The following is a 10,855-nucleotide window of genomic DNA, read 5'->3' as shown; positions in this document are numbered from 1 at the left end:
TAACATCTGTAACGCAGGCCAGAGAATCGCCATAGTGCAGATGTCGAGTCCACAGCCGCTATTTGAGTCAGATCAGTGGTTCTCAAACTGGGGGTCGGGCCTCCTCAGGGGGGTCACGAGCTGTCAGCCTCCCCCCCAAACCCAGCATTTATAATAGTGTGAATTATAAAAAGAAGTGTTTTAATTTATAAAGTGGGTCGCACTCAGAGGCTTGCTGTGTGAAACAGGTCCCCAGTATAAAACTTCGAGTACCAAGGTGCTAGAGTGTATCTTTTAGAACGTTTAATGATACTTGACAATAAAATATCAGAGTTGGAAGGGACCTCAGGAGGTCATCTAGTCCAACCCCCTGCTCAAAGCAGGGCCAATCCCCAAATTTTGCCCCAGATCCCTAAATGGCCCCCTCAAGGATTGAACTCACAACCCTGGGTTGAGGAGGCCATTGCTTTCAAACCACAGAGCTATCCTTACTTCACACCGTGCTGAATAGATGTATCGCACAAGGACAGGACTTGTCAAAAGTGAAAGTGTTAAACATTTTGGGGTTGAAAAAAAAAGGCCTTTTCGAAACCAGATCTTCTCACCCATACGTGTATTTTGAGGGTTTTTTTGGAAAACAAAATATTTAGTTACTAATCATTTTTTTCTTCCCCCCTCGTTTTTCCCCCTCCCCTTTTTTTCCAGTGGCAAAAGGAAAAAGATCAGGGGTAGGGGTAGAAAGAAGAAAAAATCCACACAATCCTCCCACCCCCCAAAAAAATGAAAAAAAAAATTGAAAATGAAAAAGTTCTAAAAAATTTCTGGTGAAAACTTCGACGCACACGAAAATTTGAATAAATGAAACATTGAAAAACCTTCCAAATGAAGCAGGGTCCATCGATTCGAAGGCCAAATGGCACCACTGTGATCCTCGAGTCCAGGGGCTGTCAATTATTTGAGGTCAACAACCCAATTTCTTGGTCAAGGTCTAGTCAAGGTCCAGACCCCAGAGAAAATAATTTAAAAACGCCCCAATAATGATAATAAATAAGTAAAAAAAAAAAAAAAGATTTCGGGGGTCCGTTCAAAAGCATCTGGCGGTCTGGATTTGGCCCGCGGTCCGCTTATTGACTATCCCTGACCTCCAACCTATGTAACACAAGCCATAGACCTCCCCGGAGTTAATTCCTCTTTGAACTACAGCCGGGCTTTCAGAAAAAGGACCAGCCTCGATTCAAGAACTTGGAAGCTTTCGTCCATTTTTCACCTAGCTGTACGCCCTTAGCATGCAATCCGATCCTTGCCCCCACTGCATTGTGGGTCATTTTTGCTCAGGATTGTGGGAGAAATCCCTCCGACCTGGGGAATTGTGGGAAGAGGGAATAATCCCCACGGCTCCATGGAATTTATTCCAGGATTTATTATTATGTTACCGTAGCACCAACATGGTCCCATTGCTGCTCTACGTACAAATGCTAAGTGACCTTCTGTGAGTGGCTCTCAACCTGTGGCCCGGGGGCTGCTTATGGCCCAATCAGCGCACAGCTGTGGCCCATGTGACATCCTCAGGGCCATACACGTAGTATATATATAGTGTGGATGGGATTGCGGCCCACATAACCCATAGAGAGCTGCATATGCAGCCCACAGTGGTAAACAGGTTGAGAACCACTGCTTCTGTCCTGAAGACCTTGCAACTAAATAGACAAGACAGCGGGTGGGAGAGGAAACAGAGTTGAACTGACTTGCCGTGGATTGGAGGTCTAGTCTGCACTGAAAACTTATGGCAGCATCGGTGTGTGTCTCAGGGGGGAAATCCATGCCCCCGAGAGATGCAGCTGTGCAGACCTAACCCCTAGAGTAGACAGCACGAGGTTGACAGAAGAATTCTTCCACCGCCCTACGTACCACCTCCCGGGAGAACCCCTCCCATTGCCGTAGTGAGCGTCCACACTGCAAGGCTGCAGCGTTTTACTGGGCAGTGTGACTGTCCCATTGTTATGTGGGCGGACAAAACGGGGGCTGCTGGAACTAGCCTCAGGGGCATCCGGGTTTGCAAACTGAGCTGCAGCAGGTCACACCTCTGCTAGCAACCTCACGGTCACGCTGGCCCACAGGAAACCGTCTTCGGGCAAGGACGCCGCTGCTAGCTAGGCAGCGTGAGCAGCCCTTCGCACCCACAGGTTATCACCTCCGGCTCATCGGTCCTGCTGCGTCCTACTTCTTCAGCTGCTGGGACTCTCATGGGGCCTCAGAACAGGGCTGCCTGCTGCTGCTGGTGGGAGGGCAGGGCTGCAGAGCGGTTTGCTGCAGACACGTCGTAGTCGGATGGGCCCCCTAGCCTGACGTCCTGTATAAGGTGATATCCCGAGACGTCCCGTACCTGCCCATAGCGGGGGGAGCAGAGCGAGGGTGGCGGCTTCAGGAGATGCTCCCGAGCATGCGCCGCCCGCCGGAGCGTGCGCAGAGCTAGCCAAGCAGCAAATCGGGGGGAGGGGGGGGGCACGTGACCCCACGTGCCCCCATACACACACATACCTCAGTTGCCAACTTTCCCGCCATAAATAAGCACCCCGACTTTCACAATCAGCCAAAAATCAAGCTAATCGCATCTCAAAACAAGGCCGAAACAAGCTATTCCCTAAGAACCCCAACGCTCTGTGTGACTAGATTCCCCCCCGGCGTGCAGTCAGGGACTGTGGTGGGCCCGCTGTGCACCCCTGGCTCTCTCCCCCACTTGCCCCTGCTTTTCCCCCCTTGCCCCTGCTTGCCAGGAGCCAATCAAAAAAAAAAAAAAAAGCAACGAGCTGCAACAAGCTAAACAAGCAACAAGCTTCAAGTCAAAAACTAGTCAACAAGTGGATATAAAGCGGATATGTGCGGATTTGCAGGGCTCTAATCAGAGGTTTAGGGACCCTGAGAGCATGGAGTTGCATCCCTGGCCATCTTGGCTAACAGCCATTGATGGACCTGTCCTCCGTGAACTTATCTAATTCTTTTATTCACACCCCTACCTGACGTAGCTACGTCGGCTCTGACTTTTAAGAGCTAGTCGATGCTTCTCAGAGCTAATCTATAGCTGGAGCCCGTCCGGGTAGACCTTTACTACATTGATAGGACAGGTGCTTCCTCCTTTCTGAGCAGCAGGAGCTAGGGGTTGCTCAGGGGTGTGAGAAAACACACCCTATGGCACCATAGCTATGCCAGCCAGACTCCCAGTGCAGACACAACCAGGTCGACAGAAGAATGCTTCCATCAACCTAGCTACCGTCGTTCGGGAAGCAGGATGTTCCTACACCGAGCGGGAGAACCTCCTCCATTGGCATAGGCTCCGTCTACACTCTGGGGTTGTGCCTACACTGGTATAGTCCCTGGTATAGTGTAAATACAGCCCAGTTTCCATATCTGTAAAATGGGTGTAACCCTTCCCTCCCTCACTGGAGTGCTGCGGTGATAAACTCCGTCAGCGATTTTGAGGTGCTGACCTACCGCAGGGATGGGAGACCAGAAGCGGTTAGATTAGGCCTGATTCGCACAGTGACTCAGCCTGAGAAATGAGACTGCAATTGGTCCTGGCTCCTACCCCAAAGCCTAGTCCATGAAATCACATTACCTCGGCCTGGTCTACATGAAGAAGTTAGGTGGACATAGCTACGTAGCTATCAACATAGCCCTCGGTGTAGACACAGCTTGGTCGATGGAAGAAGTCTTCCGACCCCTTCCATTGATGCGTCTACACTACAGTATTATGCCAGCCCAGCTACACTGATGGAGCTAAGCCAGTATAGTCTCCGTAGTGTAGCTATATCCTTAGCAGCTGCTCTCTGATGCTATCCACCCTTCTGTACTTTTCGGGGGGATAACAAACTGGAGGAGGAGAACTCCTCTGCAAACTCTAAGGCAGCTCTTCAGCATCTACTGCCCTATTGGAACAACAAGGAATGCAAGTGCATGGAAAGACTTCAACATCAAAAGTATTTGGGAGTGTCTTTGAGGGGAGATGGAGGGGACACAATAAATGTACACAGGATTTGATGGAATAGATTGGACACTGCTATTCTACCTGTCTCATGACTCAAGAACAAAGCCATATTCTGTGAAAACTGAAAAGGGGCCACATTCAAAATCAATTCAAGGAAATACGTCCACACACAGTTAGACTGCGGAACTCATTGCCACCAGATATAACAGGCCCCAACAGGATTTAGGGACAGGGAATCATGATGCCAGCTCTGGAAAAAGAGAGTGCTATGTAATAGATAAAGCGGGAGTGGCTGGAATCTCAACCTCTGGGCTCTATCCTCAACTCTGGGAATTCAGTGGGATCTCGAGTGTGGTGTTATTCTTAAATCTGTTAAATGGTTCTCTCTGTGAACAAAAGAGGCATCGAACTGGGAATAGTGACCAGGTGCTGGACTTCATGAGTTCCAGTCATTGCACAGAATAAAAGGGTTAAATAGATCATAGCTGCTTATGTTTACACACGAGTATGGTTGTGTATTTATTACAACGCTGTCCACGCTCCCTCCATTGGTGCATAGTCAGACACTGCCCCCTAGGGGTGACAAGCAGATAAAACAGTGAATGGATCCTGCAATAATTCTCTCCAGCGGAGGTAAAGCTGAATTGTCCCGCTCTGAGTTTTCTGCTATACAACGTGATTAGTGAATTTTCTTGTCACTTTAGCATGCGGCTGGGGAGGAGGGCAGGGGATGGAGACAGGGAACGACATTCACAGGGGTTATGACATGACACTGCTAGAAATAGCAGGCCTTTTTTGAAAATTTTTGGTCTACCATTTCTTTCCAGTGAAGAATGGCTTTCAACCCAAACAAACCTGTTCCCAGCGAATTTTTGCTTTGGTTAAAATTTCTTGGGTTTTTGTTGAAACGACAGAAAACAAAAGCCAAACAGTTTCCCACAAAAATTGTTTTTTTTTTCCCCCTTGAAAAAGTGGAAATCAGACATTTTTTAGGAAAAAAATTCCATTTTCAATACAAAAAACATTCAGGTTTTGAAAACTAAAGAGAATCAATTTTTTTTCCTGAAAACAGAAAATATTTTTACATAAAAAATTCTGTTCCTAAGCAGGGACTGTCTCTCCCTGTGTGTCTGGGCAGCGCCCAGCACAATGGGGCCCTGATCTCAGTTGGCTTCACATTAAAGCACGTGCTTAAATCCTATTGATTCAACATTAAGCATATACTTACACACTTTACTGAGTAACTGGACTCAAGAGCTTGAGATTGTGGTAGAACTGGGACTAGAATCCAGGACTTCGCATTGTTCTCTTTATCCACTGAGGATGGGACAAGAAGTAATGGATTCAAATTGCTGCAAGGGAGCTTTAGGCTGGACATTAGGAGAAACTTCCTAACTGTCCGGGGAGTTAAGCACTGGAACAAATTACCTAGGGAGGTTGTGGAATCTCCATCACTGAGAGTGTTAAGAACAGGTTAGACACACACCTGTCAGGGATGGTCTAACTCAGTGTTTCTCAATGACCGGTCCATCGTGGACCAGCATCGGTCCCTGAGATGGACCTGACACAGCTGCAAACTGGTCCCTGGCATCAAAAAGGTTCAGAAACACTGGTCTAGACAATACTTAGACCTGCCTCAGTGAAGAGGGCTGGACTCGATGACCTAGTGAGGTCCCTTCCAGACATGCATTTTTATGATTTCTAGGATTTCCTGTTCTATTTCCTAACTCCTGCAATATGAAACTAAAACTACCAAGAGTGCATAGCTTCCTCCTCTGTTATTGGTAATGACAGCTTGGATGTTATAAGGCTTCCCACAGATAGATTAGTCAACTGACACTTGACTAAAAATAGTGTGGACTTGAAACACCCTTTTTTGCCCACCACAAACTACCCTGGGGCTGCCTTGTTTACGTCTCTCTTCTTCGTCAGAATTTCTGATTGTCTCAGGGTTCTTTTAAATGGCCAGCCAGGCGCTACACTGACAAGTGATCAAGAAAATTCTCTCAGTCAAATGAGCATCTGTCTATTTACAGCTACTTCCGGTCAATCTAAACCCAATCCTAATCTGTTTAAATCTATTTCACCTGTCAATTTACAGCTACTTCCGGTCAATCTAAACCCAATCCTAATCTGTTTAAATCTATTTCACCTCAGTTTAATCCTACTAAGGACAAGTCTAAGCCTAAAGTGTCCATTTATATCTGGCTCATCTAAATCTAAAGAAATGTGCAGATTACACAGTAATTGGGAAGTGGTAAATAATCAAAAAGACAAGTCACTGGCTCAGGGCGATCTAGAGCGCTTGGCAAACTAGGTGCAAACAAACAACACATGTTTTAATACGGCTAAATGTTAATGTCTACATCTAGGAACCAAGAACGCAGGCCAGGTTTACAGGATGGGGGACTCTATTCTGGGAAGCAGGGACTCTGAGAAAGATTTGGCATTCGCCATGGATAATCAGGTGAACACGAACTCCCATTAATACATTTTAATCTAATGTTAATCCATTTAAACACAATGTATTTCAATTTAATCTGTCAAATGGCGTTATATTCTATTTTAAATGACAGGTTTCAGAGGAGCAGCCGTGTTAGTCTGTATTCGCAAAAAGAAAAGGAGGACTTGTGGCACCTTAGAGACTAACCAATTTATTTGAATCTAATTCTAATCAGATCCATTAAAATCTAATCTATATCTATCTACTACTAATCTATAATTAATTCACATCTAAATCTAATCAATCAAAACCCAATATAATTAATTCTGATTATTTATCGCTATATCGAAATCTAATCTAAGCATTTATTCTACATTCACCACCCTGCTGCTGGATTCAGAGCCCAGCTCGGAATAGGATTTACTCATTAATTTTGTTCCTTGTGCCATCTGCCTATGTCATAGCAGAGCTGCAGGATACGTGTGATAAAACATTAAAGCATATAAGTGTCCTTCTCTTTATGGTGAAAGCTGCCAGAACTGGATGAGAGGAGCTTTATCATGCTGTTCAAGGGGCTATTTCATGATCCTGTCACTATCCCTGCATCCGAGGAACATAAAGTAAACACAATGTAGGCAGAATAACCAAGACAACAGGAAATGTAGGCTTTCACCCCGTGCCCCTTGAAGTCCCTGAAAGGCTCCTGTTGCATGCTCCGGGATATGGGACAACCCTTTGGTACATATGCGTAAGAAACAGATTAGCTCTGAAACTTACCTGGCAGGGCTCAGAATGATCACAGCCCACTTCAGGGCAATGTTTTCTGAGAACGAACCCCCTACTGTGATTTTATACCAGCGAAGAGTCAGGGAAGAAACTGTAGAATTTAAACCACTGGTGACACCTCGTCGGTGGTTGTTGAGTGGCGAGCTGAAATCAGTGAAAAAATCCACTAACATTGGGTATGTCTACACAGCAAAAGCAGTGTATGGGTTACCCAAACTAAGCTAGCTTGAATCCATCAAGCGTGGCTGTCATGGGGTATACCAGACCCTCTGAGGCCGCCTGCTGAAGACCTTGCGGCCCTGCCACACCACGGCCCAGAAAAAGGCAGTGGAGAGAGTCCTCCAAGCTGCCTAGAGCGGCTGTGTGGGACACAGCCAATCAGGGCCCAGCAGGCTAGTATAATAGGAGCTGCAGGGCCAGAGTGAGTTCAGTTCCTTGCTGGAGCTGGAGGAGGGTGGGTGGTGTCTAGCGGGCAGGGGCAGGGGCAGGGGCAGGGGCAGGGGCAGGGGCAGGGGCAGGGGCAGGTCCTGGTCCTCGTCCTCGTCCTCGTCCTCGTCCTCGGACAGGGCAGTGCTGCGAGAGCAAGAAGGAGCTGTGGGCTTGTTGCTGGGACTTCATCATGACAAGACCCCACGGCAAGGGCGGTGATGTTGTGGGGCTGCAGGGAAATGGTCCAGGGAATTAGAACAGTGGTGCAGCTTAGCTAAAGGGATACAGCGGATGGCTGCTACCTACAGGGTCCCTGGGCTGGGACCCGGAGTAGTGAGCAGGCCTGGATCCCGCCCCCACATTAGCCCCAGGGGGAAGTGGCCTGACTTTGCGGGCACCCCGGAACGGGAACTGACCCCTTTAGTGGCCCAGCAGGAGAGCTGAGGCCTGAAACGAGGTGAAGACATTAACTCTAAAGGGAAGTCCTGGAGTATGGCCCGATACCAGGGCTGGGACCGCTGATAGACCACGGGACTAATTAAGGGCCTAAGCCCAAGAAGGGCTACAGGGAAAGAAAGTGCAGGCCCACACACACTCCACCAGGGGGCGCTCCAATTAGCGTGCACCCCATTATAGTGGGTAACAATCACAAGTAAGATAGCCCAGCGCAGCCTTCAGAGAGCCTGAGCTAGGCCCTGGGTGTGTACTCTGCTTCTAGCTCATGCTGAAACCGGAGCTGCTGCTGTTTTCACTGCTAGTGTTAAACCCAAGCTGGCTGGATCCAGCTAACTGCAACTAGGTGGTGGTGGGGGGGGGTGCTGCTGCGCCACCTGGCTTGAAGAGGTTTCCATCGGTTTCGTTCAATGGCTCTCAGCACCCCCATTGTACAAATTGTTCCTGCGCCCCTGGGATGACGTGTTTCTGCTTCTGCTTGCTGGACAGATTTTCATCTGGTGCTACATCGCAGACCACTGGACGAATTTGGTCCAGCAAAATTGGAGAGAGCAAAGACAGCTGGCCCAGAACAGAAATGAAAATCCACCGGGGACCCATGGAACGGATTATTAAATGCCGGGCTTGCAAGGATGTGCCCATTTGTAGACCGCTGCACTGAGGAAACTACAATCCATCGCTGATCTTCCGGAAAACACCATCCTGGCCACTATGGGTGTAGAAGCCCTCTACACCAACATTCCACACAAAGATGGACTACAAGCCGTCAGGAATAGTATCCCCGATATGTCACGGCAAACCTGGTGGCTGAACTTTGTGACTTTGTCCTCTCCCAGAACTATTTCACATTTGGGGACAATGTATACCTTCAAATCAGCGGCACTGCGATGGGTACCCACATGGCCCCACAGTATGCCAACATTTTTATGGCTGATTTAGAACAACGCTTCCTCAGCTGTTGTCCCCTAATGCCCCTACTCTACTTGCGCTATATTGATGACATCTTCATCATCTGGACCCATGGAAAAGAAGCCCTTGAGGAATTCCACCATGATTTCAACAATTTCCATCCCACCATCAACCTCAGCCTGGACCAGTCCACACAAGAGATCCACTTCCTGGACACTACAGTGCTAATAAGCGATGGTCACATAAACACCACCCTATACTGGAAACCTACTGACCGCTATTCCTACCTACATGCCTCCAGCTTTCACCCAGACCACACCACATGGTCCATTGTCTACAGCCAAGCTCCGCGATACAACCGCATTTGCTCCAAACCCTCAGACAGAGACAAACACCTACAAGATCTCTGTCAAGCATTCTTACAACTACAGTACCCACCTGCTGAAGTGAAGAAACAGATTGACAGAGCCAGAAGAATACCCAGAAGTCACCAACTACAGGACAGGCCCAACAGAGAAAATAACAGAACGCCACTAACCGTCACCTTCAGCCCCCAACTAAAACCCCTCCAACGCATTATCAAGGATCTACAACCTATCCTGAAGGACGACCCAACACTCTCACAAATCTTGGGAGACAGGCCAGTCCTTGCTTACAGACAGCCCCCCAACCTGAAGCAAATACTCACCAGCAACCACATACCACACCACAGAACCACTAACCCAGGAACCTATCCTTGCAACAAAGCCCGTTGCCAACTGTGCCCACATATCTGCTCAGGGGACACCATCACAGGGCCTAATAACATCAGCCACACGATCAGAGGCTCGTTCACCTGCACATCCACCAATGTGATATATGCCATCATGTGCCAGCAATGCCCCTCTGCCATGTACATTGGTCAAACCGGACAGTCTCTACGGAAAAGAATACATGGACACAAATCAGATGTCAAGAATTATAACATTCATAAACCAGTCGGAGAACACTTCAATCTCTCTGGTCACGCGATTACAGACATGAAAGTTGCGATATTACAAGAGAAAAACTTCAAAACCAGACTCCAGCGAGAGACTGCTGAATTGGAATTCATTTGCAAATTGGATACAATTAACTTAGGCTTGAATAGAGACTGGGAGTGGTTAAGTCATTATGCAAGGTAACCTATTTCCCCTTGTTTTTTCCTACCCCCCGCCCCACTGTTCCTCAGACGTTCTTGTTAAACCCTGGATTTGTGCTGGAAATGGCCCACCTTGATTATCATACACATTGTAGGGAGAGTGATCACTTTAGATAAGCTATTACCAGCAGGAGAGTGGGGTGGGAGGAGAGAAAACCTTTTGAAGTGATAAACACCCATTTTTTCATGGTCCGTGTGTATAAAACATCCTCACTGCATTTTCCACTTTATGCATCCGATGAAGTGAGCAGTAGCTCACGAAAGCTTATGCTCAAATAAATTGGTTAGTCTCTAAGTCACAAGTACTCCTTTTCTTCTTGAAAGCTAAGATTCTGATATTATCACAGGACTCCAGGAGCTGGGGATCTAGGCCTTGTTTACACACACAAGCTGCACCTGTTTAAACAGAAGCAGCGTCAGCTCAGCTCCTGCAAACCCCTGTATGTAAAATCAGTTTGCTGATATTTATGGCTATAGATTTTTATCCGTAAATGTCAGTGAACCTTGATTCCACCACACACACACAAACCAATGACAAAATATTTCCGCTGATCATCAAAATTTACAGACAGGCAAAGTAAGCAAAATGCAGCTTGCAAACTTAATTGAGTTTGATTGAAGGATATTGACTTTGTATGTTTTTACTTATAATGTTGACAGTTTGTGCTTTAACAGTTATAAAGCTTTCGCTTTT

This window comes from Lepidochelys olivacea (genome assembly GCF_965140295.1).
Source record: "Lepidochelys olivacea isolate rLepOli2 genome assembly, chromosome: 14".
Lineage (NCBI taxonomy): Eukaryota > Metazoa > Chordata > Testudines > Cheloniidae > Lepidochelys > Lepidochelys olivacea.
The sequence above is the reverse complement of the archived record's forward strand: the minus strand, read 5'-3'. Positions refer to the sequence as shown.